Below are 20,857 nucleotides of genomic sequence, written 5' to 3'. Positions count from 1 at the left end.
GAAGCTGCCAAGGCCAAAGCCCTGAGCCCAACACCGGGTTGATGCAGCACACTCACTTCTGCATTGCCTCTGCAAGTGCGTCTGATATCCCCACGGAGAGGAAGTCCTGTCCCCAGCCAGGCAGATAAAAAGCTAGGAGGCCCCTACTGGGTTCTCCTGGCTGGGGGGTCCAGCAGGACAGGGAGATCGGATTTCACGGGGCAGGGCTAATTCGATCTAGCCAAAAATGGCACAACAAGAACCAATGGCTGTCAGCTGAAGTGTAAAAATTTCGTAACCTTTTAATCGTTTTTCAAAATCCTGACTTTCTTTTCCTAATTATTTTATGGTTTATTTTATTAATGAAAGCAAACAAGTAACGTTAAATGAAGGGGTTTTTGGTTTGTTACTTTCCTTATTTTTTTTCTTAATATATAATAGTTTTTTTCTTTCTATGTACTGTTTAAACAATGAAGCTCTTACTCATCTGTTCTTTTCAATATATATTTTATTGCCATTCTTATCTTTGTGAAGGTCCCTTTTTCACCACTCAATCCTGTGTTTATCAGAGAATTGAAAGTAATTAAATTAAACTGTATTAAAACAAAACTCATTTTATGCAACTTCAGTTTCCGCTAAAGTTCTAAGCTATAACCCTGAATGTGCAAGGAGCAGATAAACAATATCCAAGAAAAAGAGCTGGAATTTTTCATCTTATTTTCACCTAGTCCTTACTAAGGAAAGTAGCAAACAATTGCCCTTTGTAATGAAACACTGCACCCTACTACAGTACAAACTCAAATGAGCACAGCAGGAGGCTATCGCGGCTATCCACATCTGGCCCTGTTTCTTTACAAACTTCCTTTGTGTAATGATGCTCTGGTAATAAGGGGGCAATCAGTCATCAAAGGTAGCTCTTGCCATGGTAGCCAGGTGGCTATTCATTCTCCGCAAGTATGCAAATGAACTGGAGGGACGGGGTGCTGAGTGGTGGATCCTCTCTGATGTCACAATGCTACTGCTCAGCCAGCACCAGGTAGCAGCAAATGTGCAGTGTGTATGAGGGGAGGAGGGTTTCCCAGGGCTCCTGTTTCCCCAAATTTCCTAAAGAAGACAATAACCTAACTACATAGAACACGCATTAATGATGATGCCACACACATGATAATTAGTCACTGAAATTTGATTCAAGTCTCGCATGGCTTTTTTAGAAACAAGGGTTCCAAAAAAGGAGAGACCTTATAAAACAGAAAATGTTGATGCTCTGATGTATTTGCAGTTGTGTTAAAATTGAATACTGTGACGTTACATGTTGGGCAGTGTTTCTGTATGTGATTGCATGCTAGGCAGCTCAGTAAGGCAGAACAAACTTGGGACTTAGCACCAAAAGAACGTTTTCCAGCACAACATTTATTTCAGCTGGGAAATGTTGATTCCTTGTAATTGAGACATTCCCTGGGAACACGTCCATCTCAATGAGATGTTGTTTGGTGGGCTTCCCCACCAAAATGGAAGAGTGGAAGAGTTCAAAGGTTGTTGTAGGAGAGTCACAGCCTTGCCACCCTCACTGCCGTCCTGCCTTCAGACCTGGGCTTGGAGGGAAGGAGCCACCAACCGTTCTGAAACTACAAGACATTCCCAAATGTGGAGGTGGCCACAGGGGTCAGAAGCCCTGAGCCTGGGCACCCAGAGATGTGGCTGAAGCAGAAGCTGCCAAGGCCAAAGCCCTGATCCCAATGACAGGCTGATGCAGTGCACTTGCTTCTGCACTGCCTCTGGAGGTGCATCTGATATCCCTACGGAGAGCATCCATACAGGGGAAGTCCTGTCCCAAATCCAGAAGACAAACAGCTAGGAGGCACCTACTGGGGTGCTCCTGCCTGAGGGGCTCCCAGCAGGACAGGGAGATTGGATTTCATGGGGCAAGGCTAATTCAATCTAGCCAAGAAAGGCACAACAAGAACCAATGGCTGTCAGCTGAAGCCTGAGAAATTCAAATGAAATGTAAGGCACACATTTTTGACAGTGAGAGACACTAGCCACTGGAACAAATTACCTAGGGAAAGGTGGATTCTCTGTTTCCAGCTATCCTCACATCACAACTTGTTGTCATTCTGGAAGGTGCCTTTTAGTGAATTCCTACAAGCGATTGGGCTTAATATGGTGCTAAGTGTGTGAAATTTCATAGCCTGAGAAATAGAGGCCGGATTAGGCCATCAAATTGTTTCTCAACTGACACCTCTGTGAAAAACTCATTGTGGGGTGAGGAACAGACTCTGCTGTTTTACTGGGTAGCCTGCTTGCTCCCAGAATCAATAATGACCAAGTGGGGAGATCTTGGGGTGCAACTCAAACATCGAACCGGGCTGGCCAGGGGCAGACATCAGGCCTGCAAGGGAAAGGTGAGTGTGGCAGTGACTTCACAAAGGCCTTTGGCAGGAATTCAGCCTATTGGGCAAAGACGATGAGGCGGATGTGACCTCACACAGCTCCCTTGACAACAGCCAGGCAGGACAGGGATGGGGCAGGGGGAAGCTCGGAGACCCCTGTAGCCTGGTTGCAGCAAGCCTCCATCTTTGCTGTCTCTCTGTGAGGACCAAGGGGATTGGTGGGGAGGAGATACTTTGTGAGTTTTTCATTTCTGTGTTTAGATTTTGTCGAAAGAAGTCATCACCTGTGTAGAAAGTAAGACAAAATATAGGCTCTGTGTACAAGATAGAGGATTCAAACCTGGGAACCACCAGCTCTGAAAAAGACTTGGGGTCATGGGGGATAATCAGCTCCCCCTGAGTTCCCAGTGGCCAAAGGGGCAAATGTGACTCTTGGAGCCATACAAAGAGCAGAATCTCAAGTAGAAATAGAGAGGTTCCATATTTGTGTACTGAGCACTGGTGCAACCACTCCTGGAAAATTGTGTCCACTTCTGGTGTCCACAGTTTGAGACAGATGCTCTCACATTGGACAGGGTTCACAGAAGAGCCACATGAATGATGAAAGGATTAGCAAACACTCCTTGTGCTGACAGAGTACAGGAGCTCATTCAAAGAGAAGGGTAAGCGGTGAGCCTAAGGGAAGAAATATTTACTAATGAGCTCTTCACTTTAGCAGATAAAGGTTAAGAGCAGACAATGGCTGAAAGTTGAAGCCTAGACCAATTCACACTAGAGAGAAAGCGCGCATTTTTAACCTCAGGGTTTGGAGCCATTCACCGAGGGTTGTGCTGGATCCTCCACAACTGGCCTTTTTTAAAAAAAATCAAGATTGTGTGATTTTCTAAACAATCTGCTTTAATTTCTGTGGGAATTATTTTCAGGGAAATTCAATGGCCGATGTTAAATAGAAAGTCAGACCAGAGTGGTTCCTTTTGGCCTTGGAATTTATGAATCTGTGACTCGCTGCGGGTGTTTGAAATTTGTCCTTTTGGGCTTCCCTCTTCCTCCTTTCCTCTTTTCTCATCTTCTCTTTCCTCTTATTCCATTTCTTCCTGCTGATCTTCTTCCTGGGATCAGGTAATGAAAGTCTGCATCATCATGGAAATGCACAAGAGGACTGAATTAAGGGTGCCCAGGGCAACACTTATTTGGACATTTGCTAACAAGAGAACGTAAAATTTCGTAACCTTTTAATCGTTTTTGAAAATTTTGACTTTGTATTTCCTAATTATTTTATGGTTTATTTTATTGATGAAAGCAAACGTAAGTAACGTTAAATGAAGGTTTTTTTGGTTTGTTAATTTCTCTATTTTTTTCTTAATACATAATAGTTTTTTCTTTCTATGTACTATTTAAACAATGAAGCTCTTACTCATCTGTTGTTTTCAGTATATATTTTATTGCCATTCTTATCTTTGTGACAGTCCCTTTTTCACCACTCTGTGTTTATCAGAGAATTGAAAGTAATTAAATTAAACTGTATTAAAACAAAACTCATTTTATGCAACTTCAGTTTCAGTGAAAGTTCTAAGCTATTACCCTGAATGTGCAAGGAGCAGATAAACAATATCCAACAAAAAGCTGGAATTTTTCATCTTATTTTCACCTAGTCCCTACTAAGGAAAGTAGCAAACAATTGCCCTTTGTAAAGAAACACTGCACCATACTACAGTACAAACCCAAATGAGCACAGCATGAGGCTATCCCGGCTATCCACATCTGGCCCTGTTTCATTACAAGCTTCCTTTCTGTAATGATGTTCTGGTAATAAGGAGGCAATCAGTTGTCAAAGGTAGCTCATGCCATGGTAGCCAGGTTGCTAGTCATTTTCCCCAAGTATAAGAACATAAGAACGGCCGTACCGGCTCAGACCAAAGGTCCATCTAGCCCAGTATCTGTCTACCGACAGTGGCCAATGCCAGGTGTTCCAGAGCCAGAAGAGTACCCTGAAGTGACCTACCACAGGACAGGCCCAACAAAGAAAATAACAGAACGCCACTAGCCGTCACCTTCAGCCCCCAACTAAAACCTCTCCAGCGCATCATCAAGGATCTACAACCTATCCTGAAGGATGATCCTCACTCGCAGACCTTGGGAGACAGGACAGTCCTCGCTTACAGACAGCCCCCCAACCTGAAGCAAGCACACACCACACAACAACAATAATAACCAAGGAACCTATCCTTGCAACAAAGCCAGTTGCCAACTCAGTCCACATATCTATTCAGGGGACACCATCATAGGACCTAATCACATCAGCCCCACCATCAGGGGCTCCTTCACCTGCACATCTACCAACGTGATATATGCCATCATGTGCCAGCAATGCCACTCTGCCATATACATTGGCCAACCCAGACAGTCTCTACATAAAAGAATAAAAGGACACAAATCAGACGTCAAGAATTATAACATTCAAAAACCAGTCGGAGAACACTTCAACCTCCCTGGACGCTTGATTACAGACCCAAAAGTCGCAATTCTTCAACAAAATAACTTTTCCAAAAAAATTTCCCCATGCTAATTTTTCCCCTAGTGTTACTCACACCTTCTTGTCAACTGTTTGCTATCCTGATTATCACTACAAAAAGTTTTTTTCTCCTGCTGATAATATCCCACCTTAATTGATTAATCTTGTTAGAGTTGGTATGGCAACCCCCATTTTTTCATGTTCTCTGTATATATATCTTCTTACTGTATTTTCCACTGCATGCATCTGATGAAGTGGGTTTTAGCCCATGAAAGCTTATGCCCAAATAAATGTGTTAGTCTCTAAGGTGACACGAGTACTCCTCGTTCTATAAACTACAATAGGGCCAGGATTTCATCCCATGATATCAAAATTCATCTTAGTAAAAGTATCAATAAATCAGTTTGCAGGATTTATATCAAGCATCCTAAAGTAGTTTACATATTGCTCTAATTAAGAGATCATCTCTCTGCTGGAGAATGTTATCTTAGGATAATGGTCTCCCGCTGCCGAAGCATTTATGGAAAAAATGTTGACGTGTGATATTTATTTTCAAAACCTAAGGCTTTGATCCTCTCTCAATGTTCTGTTACGATGACTTTGTTTCTGTTCAAATTATCAGAATATATATCTAATAATTTTCTCAGCTGAATGTTGAAGCAGTAACGTAACAGATGTTTCCCAAACAGTTATTGACCTGAAGCATCGTGATTCGTTTAGAACAACTTATTGTTTGATTCAGCCAGTCAGATCAGTTCAGTTTATCCATAAAAACACATCCAGAGAAAGTTGACAATGGTGATGGAGAGAGGGTGGGTGAGAGGGGCTGAGCTGTTGTCTTAAATACTCTTTATGCATCTGATTAATTAGCACAGATTTAATTTAATACACATCTAGTTTAAAATTGGAAGAACTTTACTACTTACTCTCTACTTTCTCTTCATGTAAATTCAAGCATTGCACTATGAAAACTTGGGACAGCTATAATGTTAAAGAACCTGAATCTCTAAACAGGACTCAGGGAGGGCATTCGGATAAAAATCCCAGCACCTTCCCTCTTCTGACATTTGGGGAAGAGAAGTTCTCTGGGCTTCTCCCCAGGGCATCGTCCTGATCCCACCCCCCTATATTTCATATTTACTGCTGATTGATAGATTTAACCCTCCAGTTGGTTTGGTGGCTTTAGCTGGTTTTGTCAAGCTCTGTTATTGTCTCTAATTCCTTCATCAGCACAGGGAAAATACAATGAATCAGCCTGGCTGATTCTCCTCTGTGTGTCTTTAAAAATACAGTGAATTTAAAAGACACTATTATTGTTTATTTTTTTGTTTGCACAGGTTCCATTCTGGGAGCTATGTATACAATTCATTGTTAAACCTCAGGAACATCTGAGTTCAACTCCTTTAAAATAATGTTTGAACTATAAAGAAAATTAAACAGTGATTTCTTTTGAAATGTCAAGCTATTTTGCCCTTTTTCTAAAAAATTTTTCCGTGTCAACTAAGTCCTTGGATTGTTTGAAAACAAAATGTATTTTTGCATGGGGAAAATTTTATGTTCAATACCCACATGAGTAACTCGTGGGTGCTGGGAATCCTTGCAAGGGGGGACACAAGGAAGCACTCCCCCTCCTCAGTATGCAAAATGGGAAAAGATCAATGGCTGGAGTAGCTTCCACTGCTCTAATACCCTATTAAAGTCAATGATTTAGTTACATAACTATAGGCACTCAAGTATGGAAATTTTGGCCTATGTGACTTGACCAGGGACACAGTGGGAGCCAGTGTCAACGCTAGGATTAGTCCTTTGTTCTCATCCCTGAGCCCACTACATACTATATTGCCTCTTCTATTTGTCTGCCCCTTTTTGTGGTCAAACGTCATGCTGGATGCTCAGCAGAAGAACTTGTGATAGTCCTAGTGTATCAACGGTAGCCTGAGTGGTGCTGCTCACTCCAGCTGCAAAATGATCTGGGGCCTTCCCAAAAATCAAAGAGCTTCTGGCTGTGATTTGTCAGTCCTCAAAGGCCAGCCAGGTGACTGTAAATAACTTACAATCACTAGGAAAAATTAGTATCAAGATTCCAACTCTAGCAGTCAGACAACATTGGTTCAATTTACAAGAGATTACTTTTTATATTCCTTGGTTCCCCCCAAATTAGGAAGGGCCTGTGACCACAGGTCCTGCAGGGTACAAAGGGCAGGTCTACATCCCTTTTCTCTTTGTGCATAGTCCTGCCTGCTACCTTTTCAGTTTCAGTTCTGCTACCACAGTACTGATCAGCACATAAGAATAGGAAAGGGCACACACACACCCCTCCTGGTGTTGGGAGGGGAACACAGGAATGTTATGTGCTCTTATTCAGCACATAAGAATGTTATGGCACATAGGAATGTTATGGAATAACATAGGAATGCCTTAGGGCACATAGGAAAGGGCACGCTGGTAGCACACGGCCAGGCGGACCAGTGTGCCTCTGGCTCCCAACGGGGCTGCGCACCTGTGTCTGTCTGTCTCCCCCCCAGCTCCACCAACGTGGCCTGATAGTTCACGCTTGCGATCTGGTCACCCTCCCGCTCCGTCCATCCTTCACTCCCTTCCCTGCGTCTCTCCATCCTTGTCCTCTGTCCCGTCCCGTCTCCATCCGTCCCTGCCCCCTCCGTCCCCTCCCTGCATCCCCCCAGCCCCGCCCCGCCAGCTGCTTTGCCTGCGTCAGGGCCCATCCCTTACCCCCCTTCCCTCCCCCACGTGTGCCGAGAACGTTTGTTTTGGTGGTTGCCGCGGTGACGGTGGGCGGAGCCCCGGTGACCACGCTAGTTGGGCGGGGGCAGAGGGCGGTGACGTCACAAGTGGGGCGGCCCGGTCGCGCGGCGTGACAGTTCCCAACGGACAGTGTCAGCGCTCTGGGCGCGAGCCCCGCCCGCGAGGACACCCCCCCTCCACCCCCCGCGCACCAGCTCGCAGCAGCAGCGGCTCCCCCCGGCAGCGGCGCGAGCAGGGAATCCCCGGGAGCCGTCTCGCGCCGCCCCCCCCTGCTGCTGCTGCTGCCCGGCGGCGGGACCGCGGCTGGCCCCGCCCCCCTGCTCCGGAGGGGCCCGTCCGAGCTGTAATTAAAGGGTTTTTGTCTGGCAACTTTTTCATATTTTTGGTGCAACGTTTTTACCCCCCCCCCCCCCTTTGAGCCTCTCCCCAGCTGGACTCTCCGCCGGGCTCCCAGCCCGAGCAGCCCCTGACACTTCCCTGGGGTGGGGGGGGTGTCCCCCGCTCCCGTGGCACTTGATGGGTCTCGGTGGCACAGCAGCGTGGATCCGGGTCCCGAGCAGCGGCGGCGTTACAGGGCTGTCTGGTTCTCTCCCCCGTGTTGTCTGCAGGCAGCCACCCGGCCAATTGGACACGGCTCTCAGCGGCACGCTGCTGCCCTCCCTGGCGATCCTCGCGGCGGGCGGGGAGAAAGCCCTGAGGCAGGCAGGTGTCAGCACTGCGAGTATCCCTCCCCACCCTGCCCAGCCTGCCCGGTGCTCCGCGGTGCCCGGTGCTGGATCGCAGCGCAGGGGAGCTGCCCGGCCCCAGCTGGCGAAAGGGACCGGGGCTGAGCTGGGCTGCAAATGAACGGGAGGGGACGGACAGAGACAGGGGACGGGACGGAGGACAGGGCTGGGGGGACGCAGGGACGGGACGGAGGGGACGGAGGGGGCAGGGACGGATGGAGACAGGGGACGGGACGGAGGACAGGGCTGGGGGGATGCAGGGATGGGGCGGAGGGGACGAAGGGAGCAGGGACGGATGGAGACAGGGGACGGGACAGAGGACAGGGCTGGGGGGATGCAGGGACGGGAGTGAAGGATGGAGGGAGCGGGAGGGTGACCAGATCGCAAGCGTGAACTATCAGGCCACGTTGGTGGAGCTGGGGGGGAGACAGACAGACACAGGTGCGCAGCCCCGTTGGGAGCCAGAGGCACACTGGTCTGCCTGGCCGTGTGTTACCAGCGTGCCCTTTCCTATTGGGGTGCGCCCATGCTGTGCCACAGAGCTCCCCTGCCCAGCACCCCCCTACAACTCTTCCACCACAAATGCACAGTGCTGTGCACACACACCTCGCCCAGCACACCCCTGCCCACAGCCCCACCACAGCTGCCCAGCACCCCACACAGAAACCCCCACTCTCTAGTTTCCCAATACACACAGATTTCCCCTCCCTTCCTTCCTCCCTCCCAGTGCCCTTCCCCACAGCCCCACACCATAACTGCACAATGCCCCACACAGACCCGCAGTGCCCTGACACACACAGATCTCCCCCATAGCCCAGCACCCTGTTTTTCACTCTTCTTTTTTCAAGACCCAAAGGGAGAAATCCCCTCCCTCCTCCTACTCCATGGGAGGAGGGAAGCGGGGATTGAGCTTCTCTATGAATAGCTCCAGTGCCTGATTCTGCTTGAACTTACTTTTCCTGAAAGAGGCACCATTTTTCTCAGTTTTACCGTCACCCCTGGGGTTCTGACAGGGGCGGCTCTAGACACCAGCGCGCCAAGCAGGCGCTTGGGGTGGCCGTTTCCCGGGGGGGCGGCATTTGGCTCCGGTGGAGCTCCCGCCGGCATGCCTGCGGCAGGTCCGCTCGTCCCGGGCTCCGGTGGACCTGCCGCAGGCATGCCGGCAGGAGCTCAACCGGAGCCGCGGGAAGAGGGGACCCGCCGCGGGACCGGGGAAGGGCGGCGCAGCGCTCCGCGCTGCTTGGGGCAGCCCGATTTCTAGAGCCGCCCCTGGGTTCTGAATAACAGCAGTGAAACTGACCAAAGCTGCTAGTGCTTGGCAGCATTGTGAGGCGGAATAGAAGCTCTGGAACTGCCAGTTTGCAGACTCAGGAAGACAGGTCTGCACTGGTTTACATTTGGAAGGTTATCTTCAGATAATGAAAGCTGGGCATGTGCTTTCTTCAGTCCCTGACAATGCATGGCAGAGAATACAATTATTAAAGAAAAACAGTTTTAGCCCCTTTTTGCACAGTTACCTGCACTTATACAGGTTGCAACCTGATATTCCTTGCACAATCTACAAGTTTGGGTGCATCGGTAATGCCCTAATTGTATTACCGTTGCACCGTGATTTTGCTTGGTTCTTTTTAACCAAGGTGAAGTATTCCTAGAAAATAGGTGAAACATTTGGATTTGTAACAGTAATGTAAATACTGTGATAAATTCAGTGCCCCTGGCTTCCCATGGTTCCACAATCATAGAAATGGCACTGGAATTTACTTTTATCTTCAGAATTCTTCCCCCCTCCCTACGCAGATCACCATAAGAACTTTAGGAAGGGCATTTGAAATTACACATAAAAGTGATTCCATGCACAAGTATGGAGTGTTTTCTGTTTCTCTGGAATTTGGCAGTCTATGGTGCTTAATATGGGCATATATGTTTGATTACTATAGAAATTTTTCAGATCCTGTAAAAAAAAAGTCTGTCTTCACAGAATCCTCTCATCATTGGTACAGAAAGTGAAACAGAAGTGCTGCAGTATTTTAGGGTTTCTGGATTTGTTTTTCTCCAGGAAACAATTTTGGTGCTTTTATTATGCCAGATAATTACAAAAAATGTACTATCTTAAAAATATTGGTGATTGGCAGCAGTAGCCCTGGAAACGAAAATGGGTGAGATTTTCAAAAGAGAGTAAGTGATTTAGGAACATAAGTCTCATTAACTTTTAATGGGACTGGCATTTCTAAGTCATGCAGTTTTCAATGTCTCACCCATCATGTAAAATAGGGCTTGAATTTTCTATGATTTAGTTGACCACTGGCATGTACTTTCAGTATTTTCAAAAAGCATATACCAAATGGTAAATTAGAACATGCTGTAGCATGGCTAGTGCTGAATTATCAGACAAGTAGTTTCAAAACTTCCAATTTTTTATGCAGTATGTAGCTATTTATTTGTTCTAAAATCCATACTCTTAGTAGCAGACTATTCTCAGACCTTGTAACCTTGTATGACTCTTACATAAACAAAGTTGTAGCTTCTAGTAGAGACTTAACTGATTTGCTCTGCTCTTTGTGTTATAGAGGAAAATCTTGTTCTCAGATGCTGATTCTTGAAATGATGAGGGTTTGTCGATCCCATAAATCACCTTCTTTCAAGGCTGGATCAGATATTCAAACAAGGTTATGAACCTCCTTACTTGTACAGTCATAATTCCAAAACAGGTTGATCAAGAGGAGTTAAGTCCCTGCCCTGTATAATTTATAAACATGAAGCTGAGTAACCTTGGATGACTAAATTAAACTCTAAAATAATAATGAAAAGCTTAGCTTTATTTTAGCAAACTGGTATTACAAGTTTCATGACATAAATGTTAATTATCAATATCTTTGGCACTAGAAAATGGATTTTTTTCTGCACAAAGTCCATTTCTTGGCAGAGGATACATTGGGAACTATCAATATAAAAGGATTAATGTGGAGACATGAAGAATAATAAAACATTAAGGATGTTATCTAACTATTTCAAATAGAGAGAAAGAGGTACATGTCTACCTATACTATGAGTTTTAGGATCAGCGGGCTCAGTTGTTTACAGATTCTGAATGATGCTTTGTTTTGATTCTCATGAAAGCTTCCTTATTTATTTTCGTGGCCCAGGGTTGTCTCCCTGGTTTCCCTGTTTATATATTATATAATAAGCATGTTAATCAAGGGTGATCATGTTAGGTTCTTTTCATCCATGGTTTAAAACAATTAGAGAAACTCTTTCTTTTCCCCCCCTTAGCTTAGTCTGCAGAAAAATTCACAAGATGAAATAAGCTCTGTGTGGGTTTTTCCCATGTAGAGCAGTGAAATTGTCCTATTTGTTTTTCTATTTCATATTTCTGTACATGTTAATTTATTTTTATTCCTAAACCATTCCATAAGTTCCTATATTTAAATATAATTTGAAAGTCAGAGTCACTCTAGGCAAAAATTAGAATTAAATTCTTTATTAGAAGTACATCATTAAGCATAAAGAATGAGGAGTACTTGTGGCACCTTAGAGACTAACAAATTTAATAGCTCTGTAAAGGCAAAAAGGGAAAGGGCATGGGTGGAAATGAAAAAGTGCAGGCATTTGAAGAGGGATTTCACTGGAGAGAGGATGAGGCTTGGAGATGGTAGCACACATTTTAAAAAAATCCATATTGCTTGTGTTTCAGGCAAAGATTATGCATTTATTTACCTTTAAAATATATTTTAACTGGATTTTCAAAACAGTTGCTCTCAGAAACCACTGTGTAACTTAACCCCCTTAATTTAATTGTCTAGTAATTGATAGAATTAGAAACCACAGATATTAAGAAAGATTACACCAGAGGTTATCAAGGTAATTCACTGGACTGCATTTCTGGCATCTTTTGGATGATGCTGCAGAATATTTGGGGCACGGGGCCATTGTTTTGTTAGACAGTGCCTAGAACAATGAGGCCCCGAACCCTGATTGGTACAAATCATAATAGAAAGAACTGGGTGGAAATTGCTGGAGGGCCCGATCTTGCTCTAATTGAAGTCAATGGAAAAAATTCCATTGATTTCAATGGTGTAGAATTGAACCCCAAAGGAGGCAGTTGGAGGAGGGATACAGCTGGGATAGGTTTACAGAAGGACAAGTGGCATTTGGGATTTCAGACACCTTGCAGAGCCAGAATGAAGTGACATACACAGAAGCAAAGACAGAGGGGTGGTTGGTGAAGCTGTTAACAGCTGGGAGGTCCAGATATGTGAGCCACACTCAACAAAGTGAACATGTGCAAGCACTGGGGCCAGAGTTTATTGTCTCCTGAATACTTTAAACAGGATCATTACATGCTGAAATAGATGAGTATTGCTAGAGTTATGAATGCAAAATTGTCCTGTTAGATTGCACCTGGGGAAATCTGGGTTTTGTTTTATCTGTTGGTTTTATGGTTACTGTATATTTTGTTCCTGTCCTCTTTATAAAGTGCTGCTGATTTTTTTATATTGTTCCTTATTCATTTGATGCCAGGGCCTTATTATATCCCGTTGTTGTTTTTAGGCTACTCCTGTGGAGTATGAAATATAATTAAAAGGCCACATTTTCAAAGGATCCTCCTCTATTCAGGCGTGTAGAAGTTTTCATGCAAATAGCAGCATGTGCATGTTTCAGGTAACAGCAGATGCATGCACAGGTGATAGATTCAGACTCGCAGTGCTCAGAAAGTGTGCATACAGATATTTGCATGGATTTAAATAGAGGCCACTTTTTGAAAACGTGTCAAAAATATCAGTAAGTTAGGCCACCTTAAAACTAGGTTACATTTAAATAGCTACATAAGTGGGATCAGGGAGATCTACTTTGTCCTGAGCTGTTACAATTGAAAAGTGCTGGGTCACTTTAATAATTTCAAACCCCTATAAAGAACCCCTTGTTATGGCAGGAGTCTTGTAGGTGATGTATGTGATGATGAATATGCCAGAAAAATTCCAAGATATTGTGTGTAATTGAGCAAAACCCCAGGTTTAATGGAATTGAAAAGTACTTGTGTCACAGATGTAGGCAATTACTGTTCATAAAGGGGCACCCGCAACTTGAAAATCATTTCAATCAGAAAATGCTGCATCTACTATTGTTACAATTAGCCACGGAGGTTGCTGTCACTGAAAGGGATTAATGAAAAAATAACATTTTCATCTCTTGTTTTCATTTGTTTGCTGTGTGCATTTGGCAGGTCTCTGTGTAATAGTCCTTGTGTGATGGTGCCTGCCCTTCCCTATGCTACTGAAGAATGTGCTGATCAGTACTGTGGTAGCAGAACTGAAACTGAAAAGGGAGCAGGCAGGACTATGCACAAAGAGAAAAGGGATGTAGACCTGCCCTTTGTACCCTGCAGTACCTGTGGTCACAGGCCCTTCCTAATTTGGGGGGAACCAAGGAATATAAAAAGTAATCTCTTGTAAATTTAACCAATGTTGTCTGACTGCTAGAGTTGGAATCTTGATACTAATTTTTCCTAATGATTGTAAGTTATTTGCAGTCACCTGGCTGGCCTTTGAGGACTGACAAATCACAGCCAGAAGCTCTTTGATTTTTGGGAAGGCCCCAGATCATTTTGCAGCTGGAGTGGGCAGCACCACTCAGGCTACCGTTGATACACTAGGACCATCACAAGTTCTTCTGCTGAGCATCCAGCATGATGTTTGACCACAAAAAGGGGCAGACAAATAGAAGAGGCAACGTGGTATGTAGTGGGCTCGGGGATGAAAACAAGGGACTAATCCTAGCGTTGACACTGGCTCCCACTGTGGCCCTGGTCAAGTCACATAGGCCAAAATTTCCATACTTGAGTGCCTATAGTTATGTACCTAAATCATTGACTTTAATAGGGTATTAGAGCAGTGGAAGCTACTCCAGCCATTGATCTTTTCCCATTTTGCATACTGAGGAGGGAGAGTGCTTCCTTGTGTCCCCCCTTGCAAGGATTCCCAGCACCCATGAGTTACTCATGTGGGTATTGAACATAAAATTTTCCCCATGCAAAAATACATTTTGTTTTCAAACAATCCAAGGACTTAGTTGACACGGAGAATTTTTTTAGAAAAAGGGCAAAATAGCTTGACATTTCAAAAGAAATCACTGTTTAATTTTCTTTATAGTTCAAACATTATTTTAAAGGAGTTGAACTCAGATGTTCCTGGGGTTTAACAATGACTTGTATACATAGCTCCCAGAATGGAACCTGTGCAAACAAAAAATAAACAATAATAGTGTCTTTTAAATTCCCTGTATTTTTAAAGACACACAGAGGAGAATCAGCCAGGCTGATTCATTGTATTTTCCCTGTGCTGATGGAGTAATTAGAGACAATAACAGAGCTTGACAAAACCAGCTAAAGCCACTAAACTAACTGGAGGGTTAAATCTATCAATCAGCAGTAAATATGAAATATAGGAGGGTGGGATCAGGGCGATGCCCAGGGGAGAAGCCCAGAGAACTCCTCTTCCCCAAATGTCAGAAGAGGGAAGGTGCTGGGATTTTTATCAGAATGCCCTCCCTGAGTCCTGTTTAGAGATTCAGGTTCTTTAAGTGTTAGGTGTCTGAAATGTTTAAAACATTGCCCTCCTATAGCTGCTGGAAGGAAAAAGGAGCTGTCTCTTCTCCTCCTGCAATACCTGCTGTTTGCTGTGTGAGGGGGTTTCCAATATTCTTTCACTTTCCCAGACTCCTTGGCTGTTATGAAGAGGATGGTGGAAAAGATGTCTCTTCCCCCCAGCCTCTCCTCTTCAGTCTTCCTCCCCTTTTCAGAACTCTAGTGCCTGCTTTTGAGGCCTCTCATAGCTTTCCCCAGCAGCAGCATGAAATCTAAATGTTACACTGTTGTCCACAATGTTCTGAATTTCTGAATAGGAACTATGAGGCTGACCAATCTTCTTAATGTCCTTTTCCTGGCAAATTTGTAAGCAGCAGAAGCTGAGGCACTGGAGCTGCCTGCAGACTCAGGACAATATCATTTTACATTTAGGTCACAGATTGAAGGTTCTTTACATACACAAGAGTTAAAGATATTTTTTAAAATATAATCTTAAATTCTGCAGAAATTGTTGCTTTAAGTCCTCACACTCAGCCTGGAAAACTTCTCACTCATCGGTCAGGAATGGCTGAGTGGGCTTTTCATGTTCTATTTGGATCAGGCCTGATGTTTTTATTTTTTAAATGACAGCAATGTTTTTAAGTAACACAATTTATATTGATTTGATATTTTGAGAAAACAAACAAACAAAACATTATAGCTGTCCCAAGTTTGCATAGTGCAATGCTTGAATTTACATGAAGAGAAAGTAGAGAGTAAGTAGTAAAGTTCTTCCAATTTTAAACCAGATGTATATTAAATTAAATCTGTGCTAATTAATCAGATGCATAAAGAGTATTTAAGACAACAGCTCAGCCCCTCTCACCCACCCTCTCCCCATCACCATTGTCAACTTTCTCTGCATGTGTTTTTATGGATAAACTGAACTGATCTGACTGGCTGAATCAAACAATAAGTTGTTCTAAACGAATCACGATGCTTCAGGTCAATAACTGTTTGGGAAACATCTGTTACTTTACTGCTTCAACATTCAGCTGAGAAAATTATTAGATATATATTCTGATAATTTGAACAGAAACAAAGTCATCGTAACAGAACATTGAGAGAGGATCAATGCCTTCTGTTTTGAAAATAAATATCACACGTCAACATTTTTTCCATAAATGCTTCGGCAGCGGGAGACCATTATCCTAAGATAACATTCTCCAGCAGAGAGATGATCTCTTAATTAGAGCAATATGTAAACTACTTTAGGATGCTTGATATAAATCCTGCAAACTGATTCATTGATACTTTTACTAAGATGAATTTTGATATCATGGGATGAAATCCTGGCCCTATTGTAGTTTATAGAACGAGGAGTACTCGTGTCACCTTAGAGACTAACACATTTATTTGGGCATAAGCTTTCGTGGGCTAAAACCCACTTCATCAGATGCATGCAGTGGAAAATACAGTAGGAAAATATATATACAAAGAACATGAAAAAATGGGAGTTGCCATACCAACTCTAACAAGATTAATCAATTAAGGTGGGATATTATCAGCAGGAGAAAAAAAAACTTTTTGTAATGATAATCGGGATAGCAAACAGTTGACAAGAAGGTGTGAGTAACACTAGGGGAAAAATTAGCATGGGGAAATTTTTTTGGAAAAGTTATTTTGTTGAAGAATTGCGACTTTTAGGTCTGTAATCGAGTGTCCAGGGAGGTTGAAGTTTTCTCCGACTGGTTTTAATTCTTATAATATAATTCTTGACATCTGATTTGTGTCCTTTTATTCTTTTCTGTAGAGACTGTCTGGGTTGGCCAATGTATATGGCGGAGGGGCATTGCTGGCACATGATGGCATATATCACGTTGGTAGATGTGCAGGTGTACGAGCCCCTGATGGCGTGTCTGATGTGATTAGGTCCTATGATGGTGTCACTTGAATGTATATGTGGACAGAGCTGGCATCGGGCTTTGTTGCAAGGATAGGTTCCTGGGTTAGTGTTTATGTTGTATGGTGTGTGCTTGCTTCAGGTTGGGGGGCTGTCTGTAAGCGAGGACTGTCCTGTCTCCCAAGGTCTGTGAGAGTGAGGGATCATCCTTCAGGATAGGTTGTAGATCCTTGATGATGCGCTGAAGAGGTTTTAGTTGGGGGCTGAAGGTGACGGCTAGTGGCGTTCTGTTATTTTCTTTGTTGGGCCTGTCCTGTGGTAGGTGACTTCAGGGTACTCTTCTGGATCTGTCAATCCATTTTTGTCACTTCAGCAGGTGGGTATTGTAGTTTTAAGAATGCTTGATGGAGATCTTGTAGGCACAGCACCAATTTTTTGTTGCTTGCACCTCCCAACCCCTGCCCCCAGCCCCGCCCCCATTGGACCCCTCCCCAAATCCACGCTCCAGCCCTTCCTCTTCCCAAAGCACGTCGCATTCCTCCTCCTCCCCGCTCCCTCCCAGCGCTTGCCGCGTGAAACAGCTATTTCATGGCCCAAGCACTGGAAGGGAGTGGGGAGAAGCAGGACGTGGAGGCATGCTCTGGGGAGGAGGCAGAGCAGAAGTGGAGGTGAGCTGGGATGTGGGGACGGGGCAGGGAGCTGCTGGTGGGTGCAGAGCACCTATCAATTTTTCCTCATGGCTGCTCCAGCCCCAGAGCCCACGGAGTCGGCACCTATGCTTGTAGGTGTTTGTCTCTGTTTGAGGGATTGGAGCTTAGCTGTAGACAGTGGGTTGTGTGGTGTGTCCTGGATGAAAGCTGGAGGCATGTAGGTAAGTATAGTGGTCAGTAGGTTTCCGGTATAGGGTGGAGTTTATGTGACCATTGCTTATTAGCACTATAGTGTCCAGGAAGTGGATCTCTTGTGTGGATTGGTCGAGGCTGAGGTTGATGGTGGGATGGAAATAGTTGAAATCATGGTGGAATTCCTCAAGGGCTTCTTTTCTATGGGTCCAGATGATGAAGATGTCATCAATGTAGCACAAGTAGAGTAGAGGCGTTAGGGGACGAGAGCTGAGGAAGCATTGCTCTAAGTTAGCCATAAAGATGTTGGCATACTGTGGGGCCATGCGGGTACCCATAGCAGTGCTGCTGACTTGAAGGTATATATTGTCCCCAAATGTGAACTAGTTGTGGGTGAGGACAAAGTCACGAAGTTCAGCCACCAGGTTTGCCATGACATTATTGGGGATACTGTTCCTGACGGCTTGTAGTCCATCAGTTTCCGTGAAAGGTTCAGAAAAGGGCAACTAAAATGATTAGGCGTTTGGAGAAGGTCTCATACGAGGAAAGATTAAAGAGGCTAGGACTCTTCAGCTTGGAAAAGAGGAGACTAAGGGGGGATATGATAGAGGTATATAAAATCATGAGTGATGTTGAGAAAGTGGATAAGGAGAAGTTATTTACTTATTCCCATAATACAAGAACTAGGGGTCACCAAATGAAATTAATAGGCAGCAGGTTTAAAACAAATAAAAGGAAGTTCTTCTTCACGCAGCGTACAGTCAACTTGTGGAACTCCTTACCTGAGGAGGTTGTGAAGGCTAGGACTATAACAATGTTTAAAAGGGGACTGGATAAATTCATGGTGACTAAGTCCATAAATGGCTATTAGCCAGGATGGGTAAGAATGGTGTCCCTAGCCTCTGTTCGTCAGAGGATGGAGATGGATGGCAGGAGAGAGATCACTTGATCATTGCCTGTTAGGTTCACTCCCTCTGGGGCACCTGGCATTGGCCACTGTCGGTAGACAGATACTGGGCTAGATGGACCTTTGGTCTGACCGATGCGGCCGTTCTTATGTTCTTACACTTGGGGAGAATGACTAGCAACCTGGCTACCATGGCAAGAGCTACCTTTGACAACTGATTGCCCCCTTATTACCAGAACATCATTACAGAAAGGAAGTTTGTAATGAAACAGGGCCAGATGTGGATAGCCGGGATAGCCTCCTGCTGTGCTCATTTGGGTTTGTACTGTAGTACGGTGCAGTGTTTCTTTACAAAGGGCAATTGTTTGCTAGTTTCCTTAGTAAGGACTAGGTGAAAATAAGATGAAAAATTCCAGCTCTTTTCCTTGGAGATTGTTTATCTGCTCCTTGCACGTGGCTCTGCGCGCCGTCAGCCGGGGTGGGCCAGGCTGCGGACGTGACTCAGGCTTGGGCCACATGGCCGCACTTTCCTGACGAGGCATGAAGCAGGCCAAGAGCTTTGCACAGCCTACAGGGAAGTGGGAGGGAGGCGTCTTCAAGCCAGCGTGTCTCGTCCGCTTCTCCCTTGCCGCTTGGGTGGAGGCAGGAGGGAGCGAAATGTTCCCGGCTGAAAGTTTTTGGGCTCGGCCTTGAGGATTAAGCCTGAGCCTCCGGCACGGCTGCTGGGAGATGGGTTTCTGAATGGCATCCAGCCCGCTCTTCGGGCCACCAGCTGAAAGCACTGAGGCCAAGAGGAAGCAAAATGGGGCCTTTGAGGCTCCCAGCAGGCCTCAGGGAGCAAGGAAGTAGCACAGGCTTACTACTGTCCCTGCAGGGCTTGAACCACCATCCTTTCCGTTAACAAACATACTGACCCACTGCACCACAGATCAGTAAGGCTGTATTGAGCATACAAGTCAGGAATCAGCTCAGAGTATGGTATAGCAGATGTGTGCAGTGATCAGGGATAAAAGTGACTTAAAGGACTTGGCAGTACTCCAGAGTCCAGTGGAGGGGATGGTTCCTCAACCGGAGGAGGTGCGGCCTCTATTGGAAGAGGTGGGGCCTTTAAATTCTGGGGCTTTTAAATTAGGATTTAAAGGGCTTGTGGATTTGGCTGAAGCTAGGAGCCAGGCCCTTTAAATCACCCCTGGAGCTAACAGCTGCAGAGGTGGCTGGGAGTCCTGGGGTTTGGGCAGGGGTGAAAGTAATTTATATTTCTTACCCATATAGTCCAATCGCAAGCAACCCACCTCTCCTACATACTTCATGGATCCCTCCCATTGCATGACATAGATAGAGAAAATAAAACTACTATTACTACTATCAGTACTGTCTGTAATAAAACTTTACTATTGGAATAAGCCTGAAAAAGTGAAAACTCACTGTCCCATTTTTCTCTGTGTCTTCCCTCCTCCTCCAGCGAGGCTGGAGACACTAGGCTCCATGCTTTCTTCCTGTCTGGCACTGAGCAGAGCCCCTGCTGGCGGGGGCGGGGGGAGGAATGCAGAGCTTTGTCTGCAGGAGAGGGAGAGGGGACAGGACAGTACAGTACAGTGAATTTTCCCCTTCCACCTGCTTTTATTAGCTCTGGATTTAAGATGTGCAGCCAAATGCTTGTATTTGTTGTGTATATTAGTATTGGAGAGATTCCCTCATCCCGGGGGCAGAAGAGGACTGCTCCTAACATGGTCAAACACACTCTCCTCCCTCCCCCAAGCTACTGTGAGTGAAATTAACAAGAATGCCAGAAAGCGCTCCTAACCCCGGGGGCTGAACAGCTCAGGGAACAGCTGAGTTTAAACTATTCTTATGCAGGGGGCAGGCTTCTCCCTCCCTCAGCCAGCCTCCTTTCCTTACTGGTCCTCCGTACCGGCCCGTACCTGCTTACTTTCACCTCTGGCCAGTGATTTCCCTACACCCCCCCTGAATTTCCCCCCCCCCCCAGTTTTGTGAGCTAGTTACATACCAATTTAGTGACTGTTTGGAAATCTGAATTTAAACCGAAACATTAATACACACTTTAAAAGCTTATACAGTGTATGATAAAATATGTGTATCTGAAAAAGTATAATAGATTTGAAAAGTATGAACATAGACTAGCTTCCTTGCTTCCTTATACAGCTGTTTTTTATGAGGTCAGTGCATTCATTTCGGTGATGTTGGCCAACCTAATAATTTCAAATGATGATTTGTAAGCAAAGTCTAAATGAGTTCTCCCCGACAGCTAGTGATGAG

The sequence above is a fragment of the Mauremys reevesii genome, linkage group 17 (genome assembly GCF_016161935.1).
Source record: "Mauremys reevesii isolate NIE-2019 linkage group 17, ASM1616193v1, whole genome shotgun sequence".
Lineage (NCBI taxonomy): Eukaryota > Metazoa > Chordata > Testudines > Geoemydidae > Mauremys > Mauremys reevesii.
Note: the sequence above shows the minus strand (reverse complement) of the source record.